The following is a 20,801-nucleotide window of genomic DNA, read 5'->3' as shown; positions in this document are numbered from 1 at the left end:
TTGTTTCAGGGTTTAAGTGAGAAAGCTTGAGAGAAGAAGGATGAAGTTGAAAAGAGGTTTATTTTTATACAGTAGACAAAGGAAAGGAGGTCAAGATTGCTACCAATCATTGGGAATAATGTCTCCTGACCTTCTGTGACCACCTCAGCTGTGTGCCCTGCCTCTCAGGAATGGGCAGGACCTGACAAATATACCACCTATGGCAGGGATAATATTGTGCCCTGGAATAATACCCAGATCACAGCTCAGGGTCTCAAATCTCACTTTTATCAGATGCATTTTCAGTCTATGTGGGAAAATGAATGACACAGTAGAGAGATAACTTATGGTTTCTCACATCCCTGTGGCTTGAACAATAAAGAATCTGCCTGCAATGTAGGAGACCCATCTTAGATGCCTGGAGATCACCTGGAAGATCACCTGGAGAAGGGAATGGCAACCCACTCCAGTATCATTGCCTGGAGAATTCCATGGACAGAAGAGCCTTGTGGACTACAGTCCATGGATCATAAAGAGTTGGACACAACTGAGAGACTAACACAAACACATATAATATATAGTTATATACAATGATTTATATATATATATATATATATATATATACACATAGTTCTATTTTGTGTTTTTTACTTTTGTACTTCTAGAAATTAAAGCATACTGTATATATTGTTGTGCAATTAGCTTTTTTAAAATTAACTTTTTCCTTAACCTAGAAAGTGTTTTGTTAGTAATTATTGATTCAAGTCAATATTTTAAGTGCAAATTATTATTCATTGTTTAAATTTGTGAAAAATGCATGCAGTTACCTAAGTAATTAAAAGTAAATATATTAACATATATTAAGAACAAAAGACACTTTATAAAACCATCCTAGAATCAATTTCCTTGGCATAGTAATGACTACAGTGCATCATCTGAATAACTGATCAGTGTCCATTCAAATCAGCCACCAATACTTCTCCTTCCTCTTCTACTCCACAATCTATGCAACACATTTTGATGTTCCACTGCAAGCCAAGGCTCAGCCTTACAGAGAATTGCCAAGTTGTATTCATCGGCAGTCCGTTTGTTCTAAAGGTCGCCATCATCTTATTTCTTAATCATCTACATGGGCATAAAAGGTCTATTATTATTCCCATCACTGCTTTATCGTGCTTAATAAGAAAAAGTATATAATATTACTAACTAAAATTTTCTTTCATTAAAAGTTGTCCCTTTTCTTCAGTACCATTTTTCTAGATTCCATATGTATGTGTTAGAATACCATATTTATCTTTCTCTTTCTGACTCACTTCACTCTGTATTACAGGTTTTAGGTTCATCCACCTCATCAGAACTGACTCAAATGTGTCACTTTTTATGGCTGAGTAATATTCCATTGTGTATATATACCAAAACTTCTTTATCGATTCATCTGTCGATGGACATCTAGGTTGCTTCCATGTTTTAGCTATTGTAAATGATGCTGCAATGAACAATGGGATACATGTCTCTTTCAATTTTGGTTTCCTCAGGGTAGATGCCTAGGAGTGGGATTGCTGGGTCATATGATGGTTTTATTCCTAGTGTTTTAAGGAATCTCCATACCGTCTTCCACAGTGGTTCTATCACTTTACATTCCCACCAACAATGCAGGAGTGTTCCCTTTTCTCTACATGCTTTGCAGCATTTATTGTTTGTAGTATTTATTGTTTAATGAGGGCCATTCTGACACTGTACTTTTGATTTGCATTTCTCTAATAATGAGCGATGTTGAGCATCTTTTCATGTGTTTGTTAGCCATCTGTAGGCCTTTTTTGGAGAAATGTCTGTTTAGGTCTTTTTCCCACTTTTTGATTGGGTTGTTTGTTTTTCTGGTAGAGAAACAGACATAGAGAATAGATTTATGGACATGGGGAGAGGGGAGGAGAGGGTGAGATGAATGGAAAGAGTAACATGGAAACTTACATTACCATACGTAAAATAGACAGCCAAAGGGAATTTGCTGTGTGGCTCAGGAAACTCAAACAGGGGCTCTGTATCAATGTAGAGGGGTGGGGTGGGGAGGGAGACGGGAGGGAGGTTCAAATGGAGGGAATATATGTATACCTATGGCTGGTTCATGTTGAGGTTTGACAGAAAACAGCAAAATTCTGTAAAGCAATTATCTGTCAATAAAAAATTAATAAACTTAAACACAAAAAAAGTTGTTACTTTTCCTTTCCTGTAATAGTAAACCAGTTAAAAAAAAAAGATACTAAATTTTATTATTATGGGAAAATTCATTAGTAGTAATAAAAATACAGTTTGAGCAATTCACTGAAAATAGAGGTAAAGAGAAGAATGGACATAGTTTGTTTAAACTGATATGATGTGAATGTTGAAATCATGTCATCAAAGAGTATGGGAAATTTATAATACTCAAACAGTAGACTCCCAATTTTGTTTAAATCAGAAGAAAATGTTCATGTGTATTTTCATGTAAGTTTTGTTTGTTTACATGTGTTTATGTATTTTATATATGCATATATACATATACATGTATATATATACACACACACATATACACACAGATTGACAAAGGATATTTCCAATATTCATAATCTCTAGATGCTGAAATTACCTATAATTCATTTTCTTTAATCTGTTGAAAATTTCCTATAATCAGCATCTTTTAATAAACACAAAGTAATATGTTAAATTAAAAACCTTAACATAATCAACAAAAAATGAAGAGACAAATTTGTTTACTTGTAATAGATTAGAATAATAAATTCAAAAGCAGAGAAAACAGAACCTAAAGGCAAGTCAATGTTCAATACAAAATGAAGACATTTTCAGTATTTATTGCAACCAATTTCATTTGCTAAGTAAAGCTTTTACTACATAATTATTCAATTCTCAACTCAAGTGAATATTTTTGATAAAAAAGAATACCTCATAAGGTTAAATCAGTCAACCAGTCAATATTATACTACACATGTAGTTTTTTGGTTTTCTGGGGTTTTTTTGTTTTGTTTTTAGTACATAATGAAAAGTGTCCTGAACTTAAAATCAAAGACTGGAACTCAAGAATGTGTTTGACATTTTCCAACTGTATGATTTGGGGCTGTCACTTCACATCTCAGAAACTCAGTGTCTACATACTACACAGCATTGTAATGCATCTCCCGTCACAGGATTCCCATGATGAAATGATAGAATTTTGGCACCTTGTGTAAGACTGTGTAAAGACAACTGCATTAATTTAATGATGTGGAATCTGCTTCTGGCACAGACATCTGTAATTGCTAATGGCAAATCACAGTTGTTGTTGTTGTTTAAAAAAAAAAAAAACCTTTAAATTTAATGAAAGAATTGAAAACATCTCTCAACCTATCATCCAACATGCCAAATAAATGATAGAATTGTGGCACAAAGTGTGAGATAAATATGATTCGCTTGTACTACTTATGTACGGCCAAGCGCGAGAAATGAGTTCCATGGATAAATTTGTGGTGTATATCATAACCAATACAGGTTAAGTCATGAAAAATTGCTTGCCTTTAAATGACTAATATTTTGAAAGTTAGACATTAGCCATCAGAAAATCTATCACTAAGATACAGACAACTAAGATGGATGCAAAAAGAGCCTCATACAGTCTCTATGCAGCCAAGGTTATGTAGCTCAAAATGTAATTGGTGGTAGTTTATTTTTATGAGACAAGACTTTGAAAACAGTCTTTGATTGAAAATAGGATGACTGCAATGCAGCATAACCGAACAGTCATGATAGTAGATGGAATCTGACAAGTTTAAATACTTGGACAAATAACACAGAAACATTCAACTACTTTGGCACTGGGTATAATTATGATGATAAAATTATGTATCAAAATAATTTTAAAGAGTAAGCAAGTATTTGTCAATAGCCTGTATATGTATATACAGAGACACACAAGTCTAAAAACATTGAAAAGAATAACTACATATGACACTAAAATAAAACAATTAATGAAGGCAAATACTTGATCAAAATATGCATAATGCACCAGAATTCACTCATGTAACAATTTTACATAATATAAAAATAAAGATGAAAGCAGAAAAAAAATATGTGGACAATGGCAGTTGTGCCAATTACTGGAAATTTCTGCTTATAAATAATTACTATACTTTTTATTATACCCAGTTATATGTGGGCTGCCGTCTATGGGGTCGCACAGAGTCGGACATGACTGAAGCTACTTATCAGCGTATGGGATCCTATCATATTTTAATGATAGTTGGAGGACCGCTTGCCAAACCTGATCCTTTCAATTTAAAAATGGCTATCCTAACAATTAAGTATTAAAATGCATATAACACCAAAATATATTTTCTTATTTTTAACTTTAATAGCTCCCTCAAAACTATGTAACAAATAATATTACCATTATCACCCTCACACTAGGAATTTAGATGAGATATTTTTAACTGAGTCTTGATTTTGTTGAGTTTTTGTATTAATTAGGACATATTTACTCTCAATCACAACCAAGATGGATACTAAAGTAAAAAAAATAATAATAACAGCAAACTCTAATAGAAAGAAACAGATGCAAAACATGTAAGAATTTATTCAAGGAATAAATGGCATTTCAAACTCTTGCAGAGGGATGGAATTCATTAATATAACAGTCTGCTCAATGCACAAGCTCTAACTGATGTCTGTGGTATCTATTTAGAAGAATGCCTGCCATGTACTCAACAATCAATAAAAATTTTGTTGAGTAATTCAGTGAAAAGAAATTTTAAAAATATTTATTGGTCTTCACCCACATAGATATTTAAGATGTTGTTATAAGGGAAAAAAAGAAAAATATTTTTAAATGGCAATTATCTCAATTCAGTTTTGTGTAAGCCATAGTAGGCAAAACAAAACAAAAAAAACAAGGAGAAACAAGACATCATGGGAAATATGGATAGATTCACAAACACAACAATAAAAAACTCTGTTACTATTGTTCAGTCCCGAAGTCACGTCTGACTCGGTGACCACACGACAGCAGCATGCCAAGCCTCCTTGTCCTTCACTATCTCCTGGAGTTTTCTCAGATTGATGTCCATGGAGTCAGTGATGCGATCTACCTACCTCATCTCATCTTCTCAGTCACCCTAATCTTTTGCCTTCAATCTTTCCCAGCATCAGGGTCTTTTCCAGTAAGTTGGTTATTTGCATCACGTGGCCAAAGTACTGCAGCTTGAGCTTCAGCATCAATCCTTCCAGTGAATACTCAGGGTTGTTTTCCTTTAGGATTTGCTGCGTTGATCTCCTTGCAGTCCAACAGACTCTCAAGAGTCTTCTCCAACACCACAATTTGAAAGCATCAATTCTTGGCACTCAGCCTTCTTTATGGTCCAATTCTCACATCTGTACACGACTACTGGAAAAACCATAGCTGACTATCCGGACCTTTTTTGGCAAAGTGATGTCTCTGTATTTTAATATGCTGTCTAGGTTCGTCTTAGCTTTCCTTCTAAGGAGCAAGTATCTTTTAATTCCATGGCTTCAGTCACTGTCTACAGTGATTTTAGAGCCCAAGAAAATAAAATCTGTCACTGCTTCCACTTTTTCCCTATCTAGTTGCCACGATGTGATGGGACCAAATGCCACTATCTTTGTTTTTTGAATGTTGAGTTTTAAGCCAACTTTTTCACTCTCCTCTTTCACCCTCATCAAGATGCTCTTTTTAGTTCCTCTTCACTCTCTGCTGTTAGAGTAGTATTATCTGTGTATCTCAGATTGTTGATATTTCTCCTAGCAATCTTGACTCCAGCTTGTAATTTATTCAACCCAGCATTTCACATGATGTACTCTGCATGTAAGTTAAATAGGCAGGGTGACAATCTACAGCCTTGCCGTACTCCTTTCCCAATTTTAAACCAGTCAGTTGTTCCATGTAAGGTTCTAACTGTTGCTTCTTGACCCACATACATGTTTCTCATGATCTGGTATTCCCATCTCTGGAAGAATTTTCCAGTTTGTTGTGATCCACACAGTCAAAGGTTTTAACATAGTCAGTGAAGCAGAGTAAATATTTTTCTGGAATTCCCTTGCTTTCTCTAGGATCCAACAAATGCTGGCAATTTGATCTCTGGTTCCTTTGCCTTTTCTAAGCCCAGCTTGTACATCTGGAATTTCTAGGTTCATGTAGAAGCAGCTTGAAGCCTAGCTTGAAGGATTTTGAGCATAACCTTACTAGAATGCTAAATGAGAACAACACTGGAGTAATTTGTACATACTTTGGTACTGCTCTTCTTTGGGAATGGAATGAAAACTGACCTTTACCAGTCCTGTGGCCACTGCTGAGTTTTCCAAATTTGGTGACATATTGAGTGCAGCACTTTAACAGCATCATCTTTTAAGATTTGAAATAGTTCAGCTGGAACTCTTATCACCTACACTAGCCATAGAAAAAACTCTATTTGAAAGAATAAATACAAATAAAAAAAAATGGTAACATGGGGAAATGTATGCCATACAGATCACAAAAGGTGATTAGAATTTGACAAATCAGAAGGAAAAGTAATTCTAAGAAAAACTGGCCAAGAACAGCATAGTTAAATCACAAAATACAAATAAATGATCAATAATCCTGAAAAATACCGAAGCTTACTAGTAATGAATACAAATGAATAGTGTGATGAAATGCCATTTTAAACTAAGGAATCTCAACAATTAAAATAAAAGCTAATAACCAAGATGGAACCCTTCTGAAAGGCAGCCAGAGAGTATAGATGAAAAGATGTGAAAGCACAGTATATATTTACCTAATATTCCACATTTATCTCAAATCAGTTATCAAATATGCAAATTAACACTAATAGACAAGACTGCTTTCTATGATATTTACAGTAGAAAAAACTAAGAATCTATATGCCTACCACAGATATTATTAATTCCTCCATGCTCCATTTCCTCCTTTTTCACTTTGTAGAACACCGCCACTCTCCTCCCCAGGTTTTATCAGACCATATTGTTACAAGAAAGTATAAAGGGCAAGGACATGGAGCTCATGAAGTAATTCCAGGCACGCAGAAGAGGAGGACGCCCTTGGCCATGGTAGAGCAACAGCACAGGAGAAATCTGGATTTCCAGAGGCTCCCAGAACAATGTGCCCATCACAGTGAGAACACCTGCCTCTCTCTCAGCTGTCAATGCTCAAATTGAATGGCCAAAGCTCAGGTCTCTGTCACATCTGCTTAGCCTCTACCCTGGTTAATTCAATACCTAACAATACAGAATTGCCTATGTGTATTGTACCATATTGTTCATTTGGTGCAACACTGTTCAGCTATGAAAATCTGTCTTGAAAAAACAATCTAAGAAATAGGGAAATGTTCATGACATGGAGATTATTTACCAATCTGGAAAAAGCATATGAGTAAATAATAGACGTAATAAACATCAGAATCATAATTTAGAGACAGAAAAAAGAAGGGTTTAAAAAGAACAAGAGTAAAATGGTTCTAACTAGATAATGAAATACAGATACCTTGTTTTCCTAATTTTCTATGATCACTTTGTACTCTTTTGATATAATGTAATAAACTGGGGGAAATGTTACCAGAAAAGCATAAAATATGATAGAGGAATGCCACTGCCACAGTTAAACGAAATGATGTCCTACCCGAGTGTTTAAAGCTCTCCTTGACCCAAGGAGTGGGACAGTTACATTAAACTGTGTATACAGGGAGCGTGTGTGTGTGAGTGTGTGTGTGTGTGTGCATGTGCGCACTCAGTCGTGTCTGACTCTCTACAACCCATGGACTGTAGCCCGCCAGGCTCCTCTGTCCATGGGATTTCCCAGGCAACAATACTGGAGTGAGTTGCCATGCCCTCCCCCAGGGGATCTTCCCAACCCAAGGATCAAGCCATGTCTCCTGCACTGCAGGTGAATTCTTTACCCACCGTGCCATCAGGGAAGCCCCACAGGGAGCTTAACACATGATTATTAAATTGGACCAAAGCAAACACATTTTCCATGAAACCATTTAGTAGTATTTTAATCAACTAATTTAAGAGCATGTTAAAGTTTAGTGTGAATTTTAAAAATTGCTACTATTGACAATATAGTCAACAATATTTCAACAAAACTAAGGGAATATTAAGTGTTTTTTTCACATTTAATAATTCAAGAAAGTATGTATGTATCTTTTTGTGTGCTTACAAACTGATGTGATATTCAACAGAAAAGGTGCTGTTAGTCATTCAGCTTGTTTGGGCAGAAGATTGAACTTATTGGTCATGGAACCCTGAACAGTAAACACAAATGGAAAATGAGAATTCACAGAATTTTGTAGGTGATACAGAATTACAAATTTTAAAACACGGGATAATTGGCTTTACATGCTGATTTCTTTACTGCTATGTAATACTTTCCTATCAAGTTTTGTGTTTTTTTTTTAATGTAGGCAAAGGATAGAAAATAGTAGGCATTTTCAGAATTTATGTTTCCATCTAAACTTCCCAACCCATTGAACATAAACACTGTAAAATATACTTTTTAATGGTTAACCAATGTCAAGTCCAAGGAAACTTTGAAGTTTTTCTCCACAGCTTCCATTAAACTTTTATTAATAAATGCCCTGATTTTTTCAGTGATTTTAGGATGATCACAGATACTGGAATGAATAAATTTGTGCTGTCCTGAACTCATGACCAAAGGTCACGGTGACCTCAGCCTTTATCCATGGAGCTGTCAGCTCAGTTCTTAAGGAGTCAATCCAGACAAAAATGGATGAGTGGAGCATTTCCAAGTAGAAAGAGATCCAATTAAAGATCACTCTAAACTTAGCAGGGAGACTTTTGAGATTTAACCCATCCATCTCAACGTCCATATTTACATAAAAACAAATGCCCTAAGGTGACAGTTTATCTGCTGATAGATATAAGGTGACTGTCACAGAAAAGGATTCTTCTGGAGCACTCTTCTACTCCCTGCATCCCATGTGTGTGTGTGCGTCCTCAGTCACTTCAGTTGTATCTGACTCTTTGCAACCCCATGGAATGTAGCCCACCAGGCTCCTCTGTTCATGGGATTTTCCAGGCAAGAACACCGGAATGGGGTACCATTTCCTATTCCAGGGGATCTTCCCCACCCAGGGATCCAACCTTCATCTCTTGCAATAGCAGGTGGATTCTTTACAACAAGCACCACCTGGGAAGTGCCTCCTTCTCCCCATATTTTCGATAAATGTTTGAAAACTGTCTTCCCTTATCTAACAACTCTATATCCTCCACTAAACTCCATGGAAAATGGAACTATTTCAATCTTGTTCACTGTTTTGTCCCCAGCAAATAGCACTATGCCTGAAAACAGGCATTCAACTGTCAAATTACTGAAATGCATGCATGGATGAATGAATGAACAACTAATGTGAGAGAAATGAAAGGGCAAGACAGGTCTACCTTTTTTTTTTTTTTTTTCCACTTGCTCATGGGCCCAGGATCCAATATTTCTTTCAGGAATGAGGAGTGGTTATGTTATAGCCATCTCTCAATGAGCCTCACTCCTCACTGAAAACCAGTTATTACCTCTGCAGGTAAACTCCCAAACTCCTCCTCTGCATTACATGTCCCAGTCTTGCTGAGGACTTTTTGAACAATAAGGAAAAAAAGATGCAAGAGTACTTCTTGCTAGTTCTTTGAAGGGGCATCAACCTGGACTGTAAAAAGGGTTTATTTTCTTGGCTGTATGTTGTAGCTCTATCTGCTAAAATCTGTGCACATTTTAGTATAGATGAAATACTTCAGTATATTATGCATATAAGAATATGCAGTAAAATAGTCATATTATTTTCTGAATGTTAGGGTTATCATCATATAATCAACCTGCTGAGGTAAATTAAGACAGTCATCTGAGATAATAAAATGAGAGTAAAGTCGAAGGTGGGTGAACACAGTTGCAGATTTGAACCGTGACTGTTACCATCACTTTTCACATCTACCAGCTGGGTTCCCTGAAGTCAGGAAATCTAGTAGAACAAGGAAGATGCACTTGGACTCAAATATCAAGAGTTGCCTTTGGCTCCATCACAGGACTGAGATAATAAATTTGAACTGCTCATCCAATTTCCCCATTATGAAATTTACAGACTATATTCCAAACGCTTTGCCACCCGACTGTGGTCCCCATCTGGCTACAGCTTTCTCCGTATCAGTCCTGATTTTCTGGTTGATGATTCTACTATGGAAACTCTTTTTGAACAAAATGTTACAGAAAACAGTCTCAGCTGCTGAAGAAGTCAGTTCTAAAATATCCTGTTTTAATCTGTCAACCTTAAAAATCTAAAAAACTAGAAACTTAATTTGGAGTCTCTGAGAAGAATCAAGATAATTACATTCTTAAAATAACAACTGAGATGTTATACAAAATTCTTTTTTTAAGAGGTGGGAAGGAGGCAGAACAATGACGTTTATATTTAATGTTTAGTGTTAATGGTTTATTGTCATTCTAATTTCTGCACAGTTTCTATCATTCCTAAAAATGGCTGCCATTGAAGGGATGTGAACACTTGCTAACAGTGCTAAACGAAGTATGCATAATTTTAAAAATCCTTTTAAAATATTTAAAAATATTTCATAACATCTTACAGAAACCCAAATGAACTTCTTGGCTAACCCAGTATTTTTACAAGAGACCCCAAAGAAAAAGATCTTATTACATTCTATGAGATAATTGAAACTTCAAATATATCAGAACCTTATTGGTTGCAAAAACTCAAAAAAACTGAGGTGATGCCTGCACACAAAAAGAGAAGTAGAAAATTGAGGCAATTACGAAGATCTTTCAGGATAAGAAAAGCATCTTAACCTTTTACATTCACTCACTGAAGCAAATGCTTGCTTTCTTATGAAAAATAAAAATAACTGTTGAAAGCCCCTATTTCTTGTTTCCAGTGGGAAGGGGCAGATAAGAAGAACAGGGGCTCTCTCTCTTGCTTCTTGGTCACTTAAGCCCTTATGAAGCTCTAGGTTAAGATGTCCCAGGAAGGCAAGAGCAGGAGACCTTGCCAGGTGGCTGGGGTAGCGGTTGTGGGAGATGCAGGTACTAGCAAAGTGCTTTACACTCAGGAACCTCTGTGTTCACCAGGCTAATGGGTCACAAGCACCCAGAACAAGACCCAGAGATAGCAGGGGCTTGGTAAACAGGAGTTACTGGTCTCAGTTAGTTTGGGATGAACTCTTAATAGCTCTTGTCCTATATATGCATAACTAAGTGCATTTTCATAGTCCTAAAGGGCAAATACCTCAGTTTCAGGACCAACTAAGCCTGTATCATAAAAACAGGGCTGGTTGAAGCCCTCTGTCAGCACTCCTACATAAAGAAACCTCATTCCCTTGTATTTATAGCCTAATCAATGTAGCCACACCCAACACAAAATACGTGTATTTTGAAACAATTGAATTTTTATTGTCAAAAGTGTGAATTTAAGTGTGCATTTAGGTCTGATTTGATTCCTCAGCAACCATCAATATCTTCTTGTGATCTGAGTTATCTGATTTATCATTGTTTTCTAAATGTGATACAATGCCTATCCTAATAAATTTAATGATTTCTGCAGATTAACATGGTAATTAACATATTAATCTCGATGAGGGCCATCCCTGAGAAAGAAATAAGAAATCATTGACTATTTGTCCAAGCCTTTAAATTCCAGCTACAGCACTTTCAAGCTGGGTGACCTGCATCACTGGCCCCTTTGAGCCTAGTCTATGAAGTAACATCACTGTTTCCGCATCCTTCATCCATGTGTTGTGATGCTTACATGAGAAAGCATATGCGTAGGTACTTGATAATGTGTAAAAATATTAATACTTGGAGAAATAAATGGAACAAAAGCAGTAGTAGCAGCCTCAAAACCACATCCAGACTCTTCCCCCCCCCCCATTTTTCCATATCCTATGTAGTAAGTATGAACACAGACACCCTGGGTGAGGGCAAGGGGTGTAATAAGACCCCATATCTACTTAGAAAAGGAGCAGATCCAATGGCTTTCAGCCCAGCTTGGGAAGTGTGGCACAGAGAGGTCTACACAACGTTCGGTGACAACATTCCTTTCTTATGTAGAGATACAAGCCTCAGGAAACAGGGGTCTCTTATGATGAGAACCCACCCTCCAGCAGCCATTCACACAGAGCAAGGGTGGGCCCCACAAGTGGCCTGCTCTGACTCCCTGGAATCTTCTGTGGCTTTCATCAGAGTTTATGACAGTGAAACGAGGCCAGACATCTTTCCAGGGCCAAAACGGTTTGGAAACAAAAATATGCTGTGCCGCAAACCCACCTAAGCCGAGGCAGCTGAATAAGCACCCAGCACACAGCACAGGAAACCGGGCTGCCCTGTAAATAAAATTAACGTAATGAAACTCTGTCGCCATCCCATGTCTGAGCTAAAACATGACTCCTGCCAAGTTCTGCATCCAATCAGATAATTGTGTCTCTGAATAAGCATGAGACTTTTGGCTAGAGACTTTCCAATGGAAATCTGGAGCACCCACGCAGCAAAATTACTATCTGTTTATTTTTTACAATCCATCTCCCTAAAGAATTATAGCAGAGAAAGAACTTCTCTCATTCTGTGATTTTAGGAGCCAATTAATGACACCAAATTCTATTTTAACTGAGAAAGGGATATAAGAGTGAACATATAAGAGGCAGGAAGAGAGGGAGGGAAAGATAAAGAGAAAGAGGAGAGAGAGAGGTTTTCACTAAAATATTTTTCCTATGGTCCCCTAGCTAATAAGGAACTAATGACTTATGGAGAAGGAAATGGCAACCACTCCGGTACTCTTGCCTGGGAAGTCCCATGGACAGAGGAGCCTGGTGGGCTACAGTCCAAGAGGTCAAAAAGAGTTGGACACAACTCAGTGACTAAACAACAATAACAAACATACCAGTTATGAACAAAGACAATTTATATCTTTTTAGTTTATATATTATATATATATAGATAATTTCTATCAACAACATATTTTACTTAAGGTTTTTTTTAAAGTATAAAAAAATTAAAATTATTCATTCTGGATTTGCCATTTGCTATCTTAACCTGTCCTCCTCCCCCTAAGCAAATTCACTCTGCTGGTAAGGAAAGCCTTGCAATTATTGGGAGAATAAAGTTGAGTTGACCCTTAAACAAAAAGAAAAGAACTAATGACTTAGATATATCTTTGGCCCCTTTGTAATAGGGTACCCAATTAAAGAGACTCTCAAAGCATTTATCCATGAGGAAAGCAAATTCAGTCATATAAACAAGAAAAGGGAAGAAAACTGCTACAGATATGTCACAGCCTTATCTCAATAGCCTGGCTGTGTATTTAGATACTTGGCTGAATTAATATATCCCACTAAGTAACCTTGCTGTCTCCTGTCGCCTGCTCAGTGAACAAGAGAAAGGCAATCAACAGCAGGTGATGATATTGTATGTGGTCCTTGTTTCTGAAATCAATGACTAATCTTGCATGGCTGGAACGAATGAAAAGGTAGGGAGTCTGCTCTGACTGAATAATGCCTTTTATAATATTTGCATTGAAAACCTTTAAATAACACACTCAGCCATGGTCATCAATGTTCCATAGAAATACAACAGATTAGCTAGTTGACCCCTACTGTGTGATCAGTTTATCCCTGCTCCATGTATATCCTTCTGAATGTGTTCTTGCATGACTTTGTGTTTCAGTAGGCTGAAAATCTTCTCTTCCCTGGGTTACTCTCCATGGCAACTAGGTCAGGACTCTACCCATTGTAGACTCCATCCAGTGGTCCCAGTTGATTGACTGCTGTAGGTGAAGCTTGGAGACATTTTTAGGGAAGATGATGGCTGGGAACACTGCATAGTTTAAAATGACCTGAGTGCAAAAATCTCACAAACTACACTTTGGAAGCAGGCCTAAATGTTTAGAACTAAAATTTGTAAATAGGCGGGGTAGAAGAAATAATTAGACAAAAAGTCAAAGCCTGTTTATTTTTTTCATGCATATCAAGAAGTTGGGGGGGGGGGCGTCAGTTTGAAGAAAATTTCAGAAGTGTTTGCTCCTGAGTGGCTGAAGCAGGTGAGTGGAATGAAAATGCAGATTCTTGTGCATGCAAAATAAATCCTGCTATACTATGGTGATAATATGGTCAAAACCTCTGCTCTCAATCACCATAAAAAATAGCTTACAACCTCTAAATAGTAGTTTCCCCATCCATAAGACAGGAGTGTTATTTATCAGAATTTTTGTAAGGATTAAACAAGATAAAGCACATAAAGTGACCATAAGTATGTCCAGCAAAGGAAAAAATATACAACAAACATAGCAATAACTACAGTATTAGTATAGAATACAATTGTGCCTAGCAATGTTGTCTATGTGCCTAGGCTACGAAAGTTTACACTAACAATCCGTGTGCCACTTAGAATTACAATTCAATTCAAAAACAGAACTCTTGTTCCAGTTATTTAAAAGCATACTGAAATGTAATGATTGAAAGTTTTTGTTTATTGCTAGAGCTAACTCTGAGGGGAGTTAAAAGAAAGATTGGAATATGTGAAGAGTGACAGCACTGTATACAAGCAAAAAGTAACAACCAAGAGTAGAGACAGAACCTGACACATATACATTCCATGGTTAATGTCAATCTCAGCTAAGACCTATCACAGAACAGCAAGCCAAATGTAGTGTGTCTCCTCCCAATGGATTCTGTTCACTATCTTTAGTGAGGCATCTTGTAATGTAAGAGTGATTTTAAGATAGTAAGTTAGCCTCTGGAGTTAAAAAGTAAACAGAATTATAAGCTCAGACCACCTCAGAGTTGTAAGTCTCTAGATTACCATTTAACTTTCATTCCAAATAAAAATCCCCACCTGGAAAGCTGTCAGTTCACGTCGGAACACTGACAACCATGGGAGCGCAAGGCCTCCTAAGGCTTTCTACCCCAGTTACACACAGTTCTAATAATTAATAAGTTCCTTGTGATGAATTGCATTCCACACTATTATGATTTCTACCATCTACTAGAATAATGCAAAATTATTCTTTGCTCTACATAAAAGCCCTTTATAAACAAAAACTGTTATCCGAGCAGCCCTAAATCTTTCTCCCGTAAGCCAAATACCTAGAGTACCATCAGAGTTTTGGTTTTTGTTTTAATTTCAGGGAAAGTCTCGGATCACTCTCCTCTTGGCTTATCACTGAAGCAACTACTAGATATTAACACCATTCTCTGGTGTGAACTGGGAAGCCCAGCATGCAGGAAAGGATCATCAGATCCCTTGGACTTCATGTTAACGTGCTACTGATGCCATCCAAAGAGTAATCAGAATTCTTAACAGCTACATCCTTCTGTTCCCTTACAGGAGACTTTATTTGCATAAAAATCTGTTCATGTATATGTTGACAGCAGCCCAGATGGGTCTCCTCACCTCTGTTTTTCCTTGTTTTCTAACCCCAACAATTGTATCTGAATTTAATCATGATAAGTGGAGTTGTCTTGGTTTAGGCTGTTTGTTCCAACCTGCCTAAGCCATCTTGAACTCCACGTTTGCTATGCTATGTGATCCTCGGTTTTCAGTCATTTGCACACCTTTTCAATCCACATTTGCCTTTACAAAAGGGTCAGGGACAAGCATAGGGCATGGAGGCTCAGAGAAATGCCTCAGAGAAATGCCTCATGACCACATTCTTTATTGACAATGTAGCAATTTGTCAACATGAAATTAGTGAAAACTGTCAAATGTCTTGCTGAAATTAATGAAGACTTTGATTTTTTTCAATCACCTGATCTAGAAGTCTATCAAAAAAGAAATCAATAGTAACTTTTATGCATGGCCTAAAGACCTAAATATAAGGCATGATACCATAAAACTCCTAGAAGAGCACATTAGCAATACATTCTCTGACATAAACTGTACCAATGTTTTCTCGGTTCAGTCTCCCAAGGCAACAGAAATAAAAGCAAAGATAAACGAATGGGATTTAATCAACGTACTTGTTTTTCAATCAACTTATTTAATCAATTTATAAGTTTCTAGACAGCAAAAGAAACCATAAAGCAAAAGGACAGCCTACAGAATGGGAGAAAATATTTGCAAACAATGTAACCAACCAGGGCTTAATTCCCAAATACACAGTTGATGCACATCATCAGCATCAAAACAACCCAATCAAAAAATTGTCAGCAGACCTAAACAGACATTTCTCCAAAGAAGACATACAGATGGACAACATATACATGAAAAGATGTTCATTGTCGCTCATTATTAAGAGAAATGAGATTCCCCTGGTAACTCAGCTGGTAAAGAATCCTCCTGCAATGCAGGAGACCCCAGTTCAATTCCTGGGTTGGGAATATCCACTACAGAAGGGATAGGCTACCCACTCCAGTATTCTTGGGCTTTCCCAGTGGCTCAGCTGGTAAAGAATCTGCCAGCAATGCGGGAGACCTGGGTTCGATCCCTGGGTTGGGAAGATCCCCTGGAGAAGGGAACGGCTACCCACTCCAGTATTCTGGCCTGGAGAAGTCCATGGACTGTATAGCAAAGAGCTGGACACAACTCAGTAACTTTCATTAGATAAATGTAAATCAAAACTACAATGAGGTATCACCTCACACAGGTCAGAAAAGCCATCATCAAAAAGTTCTTGATTATTCCTCATGAAAAAATATCTTAGAAAAACTCATAATATTTATAGCACCATCTGTGTCATTTTCACCTTTGTGTTTTATCCATCCCCTCTTTGCTCTACTATATTAGAGGATGTGATTTTCCTCCTTATCCTTAATTTAATACATGTAATTTTTCATATATAGATAGAGAAGCAGAGAGAGAGTGTCATCACTGTTTGCTAACCAGACAAGATATTAAATAAAAACTGTATAATGATTTTAAAACCTGTATCAGCAGCATATCTACATAGCACATTAATATCTTTGCTCATTTAGATAATTCGCAAATCATCTGGCCAGAAACGCATTTTGGAATTTCTTCTCTACCCCTTGAGCCATATATAATTTTACATTATTTGTCCCTAGAAGCACATTCTTCTGGATTCCAAGATCCAAGAAAGATCATGTCTGTTACATGTCACATCTAATAGCCTTACTTAACACACCACTGGGCTCATAGTACATATTCAAAATCTACTGTTTGACTGGAATATTACTCTGAATAAAACATAAATATCTACTTTAATTCCAAGACACTATTCAGCTGATTATGCTCAAGTCATTAGATTCTGGTAGAGCCATGGAAAGAGCTAAGAGTTCTAGAGAGAAGAGTACAGTTTCTTCCCTCAAAAAAAGGGGAAAGAAACAAGCAAACTAAAAATTGAGATAGATGCTGGAGCAGAGTAGATCATGGACTGGTAACACAAACCCTAAAAGGGGCACCTAATGTTACTAAAACTGGAATCATTGCTCTCTGAGGGTAAAGATTCTGAAAAAATTATTTTATTAAGTCAGATTTCTCTAACTGCATATGCAAAAAGAATCAGTTTTTGGAGTTTCAAATGAGTTTCATCTTAAAGAATTTTCTCCAGTCTAAATAATACTCTTGCCATATATTGTCCCCATTTTGCAGAAGGTAGCAAGAATACCAGTCACACAAATAGAATACACACTCACAAATCAGAAGACAGAATTGTCACAAACCCCCAGAGAATATGGAGTTCCAAACAAGCAATTCCCAACAGAAACGGCCTCGATGTCAGATACACGTCAGAACCCACCAGCAAAGACACCCAAATGACACTCGGTGCTCATAAAGGGTCCCTAACAGTATGCACACATCAGAACCGACTGGCAAAAATGCCCAAATAGCACTTCGCCCTCAAGAGAAGTTAGCCGGATGCACACCGGTGGACTTACTAGATCTTGGAGCTCGTCACCTTGTCCAGAGGTGTCTTTCTGTTTGACCAAGGAAAAGCGGCGGCTGGCACTCAGTGCCGAGCAGGGGAGAAACAGGGAGGATCCCCAAAATAAATGGTTTTGGCAGCTGCTGGGAACGACCCCCAAAGCCCCCCTCAGGGCCAGCGAGCCACGAACTGCGGTTCCTCCCCGCCTCTCAGGTGCATCATCATGGCGGCAGCTCCATTTGGTACTCCCGCCCTCAGCCAAACATCGCGAGAGCACAGCCTCACGTGTGCGCCAAAATCTGTTCGCTAAAGTGGGCTCAGGAGCTTGAGGCTCCAAAACTAATGAGGCAAAGTTAGTGGAAAGGAGAGTTCGCTTTATTTCCAAGGCCTGCAACCGAGAGGGGAACTTCCGTCCAAAGGCTGACTCCACCCCCACCAGTGAGAAAGAGCTTTTACGGATGGGGGAAGGGGTCCATGCAGAAACTTCGCAGTCAGCTCTGATGGTCATCCTGAAATCGGTCATCAGTGCTCTGATCAGTGTCATCTTGATTGTTTTAAGTGCGGCCTTCAGTTCCAGGGGCAGTTTGTTCCCGTTTCTTCGGAGCCAGTTCTCAGAATTGTGGCAGCTTGTCATGGCTACCGGCTTCCCTGGTGGCTCAGACAGTCAAGCGCCTGTCTGCAATGCAGAAGACCCGGATTCGATCCCTGAGTTGGGAAGATACCCGGAGAAGGAAATAGCAGCCCACTCCAGTACTCTTGCCTGGAAAATCCCACGGATTTTTCAGGCTCCTCTGAGCCTGACAGGCTACAGTCCATGGGGTCGCAGGCTGGTCATCATGTAGTTAAATTCTTCCACCTGCAGGGGTTTCGGTATCTATGAGACCACTCACAGGACATGTTTCTGAATATTATCTATAGCCCTTGTGGAACTAAAAGCCCTTGACTTTGCTTAGTAACTAAACTGCTTCTGTTTGGTCTTGTTGGACTGTTTTCCTGTGTCTCTGCATTTTCTTGCTTCTCTGATTAAAGTTATTGTTTGACTAAAGTTTCTCCACAGACAAAAGGCAGGCTAAGGACATGGGAGGAAGGACCATAGGGTCCAGATCCACTGGTAACAGGGCCTGGTAGAACCTGGCCAGGAAAGGAAACTCTAGTTATAATCCTAAGTGGAGACGCCAGGTTTAATACTCTTTAGAGCTGCAAAACCATCCATGACAGTTCCTTTTCAGTCTTTATCACACACACTTGAAAAGCTCATAATCCCCTGTTTTTTGACCCAGAAAACTCACCTTATCTGTTCTCCCTATTATAATGAAATTCAGAATGTATTTGTTTCCCTCAATGCCAAAAAGAGTATTTTAGCACATCATAAGAGGTTGTTATATGCTCACAAAATATAATATGTACTAAGGCAAGAGAACCATCTTTCAAGTCGTCTTTGTTTTTGATCTGTAGAGGATTCATAGCTGAATTTAGCGAAACGTTCTTTCTCCAAATAATTACAATATCTATCTAATTCTAGCTGAAACAAGCTCTCGTCATTCTGCTTATTCACACACCTACATGAGCAAATGCAATTTCCTTGAGACAAAGTATATTGCCTGGATTGGTAAGAAAGAAATAGGGAAAGTAATTATTCAAAAAAACACAGAAAACAAAAGAACCCTGGGCCTGCTTATTAGTTCGTTGGTACAGAGCCATGATTCGAGGTGGGGGGCTTGTGTAAGTGCACATCTTATGCTTGGCTTGGCAATAAATAAGGAGCAAATGCACAGTTCATGGAGGTATAGGTACAGGAGATTTTCATTTGATGATCAATTACTGTGCATATTATGGTAGCCTTACATATATCCACCCATAAATATGAAATGATACTATATCAACTTGCTTTTTACAGATGTTGTTGCTGTTCAGTCATGAAGTTGTGTCTGATTCCTTTTTTTTTTTTTTTCAACCGATAGGCACAACAAGTTTCCCTGATGATTCAGTTGGTAAAGAGTCTGCTTGCATTGTGGGAGACCCAGGTTCGATCCCTGAGTGGGGAAGATCCCCTGGAGAAGGAAATGGAAACACATTCCTGGAGAGTTCCATGGACAGAGGAGCCTGGTGGGCTGCAGTCAGTCCATGGGGTCACAAAGAGTCAGACATGATTGAGTGACTAACACTTTCACAAGAAAATCAGCAAAGATGAAGATGATACCTTCCACTATCTGCAACATGTGGTCTTGGCTGGCCAATGTCTGAAATCCCTTCCTACCTTTGGAGAATTCACCTCACCTTATAAATTATATATATATATATATATATATATATATATATATATATATAAGGGAAAAAGAGACCTACTCCAATTTTAGAAGCTGCCCAAGACTCACTCCCCAGCTTCCTCTGCAGTAAGAGAGAAAGGATTAGACCTACATTCTATCAAACCGGTGCAGGTGGCAGAGGCCTTGAGTCCAGAGTGGATCAATGGGCAGCACCCAGGGCTGGTGGCTGTGACAGCTGAGGACAGTGTTGATACCAGTGGGGACAGCCACGCCGTCCTCAGCAGATAGACTCAGTGGAAGGATTTGGTCTGGCGTTTTTGGCTTCCATTTTCTGCTATTTTGCCAACTAGCTTTCTATTCCTCCAAGCATTTCAGTGATCTACCTAATGGGGTCTTACGAAGTTCCTCTGCAGTTTAAAAGACCCACAAATGATTTCTGTTGCTTACCACCAAGAACCTCATTAACATAATGGTTTTATCAATGATTTTCCTCCCTAATGCTAATATCTGGGCTTCTATTATCATGTCTACCCCATACTAAGGCGGTTCATATTTTATATACCTGATTCTCTCCTGTGAAGTCCTTGAGGGCAGGCATCACTTTCATTTTTTTCTACCCACAACTTCAGTCAATAGCACAGTTCCTCACATATAGCAGGCACTTCAAAATGTGTGCAGAAGTGAATGGTGCCAT

This window comes from Dama dama, chromosome 24 (assembly GCF_033118175.1).
Source record: "Dama dama isolate Ldn47 chromosome 24, ASM3311817v1, whole genome shotgun sequence".
NCBI lineage: Eukaryota > Metazoa > Chordata > Mammalia > Artiodactyla > Cervidae > Dama > Dama dama.
This window is presented reverse-complemented; position numbering follows the sequence as displayed.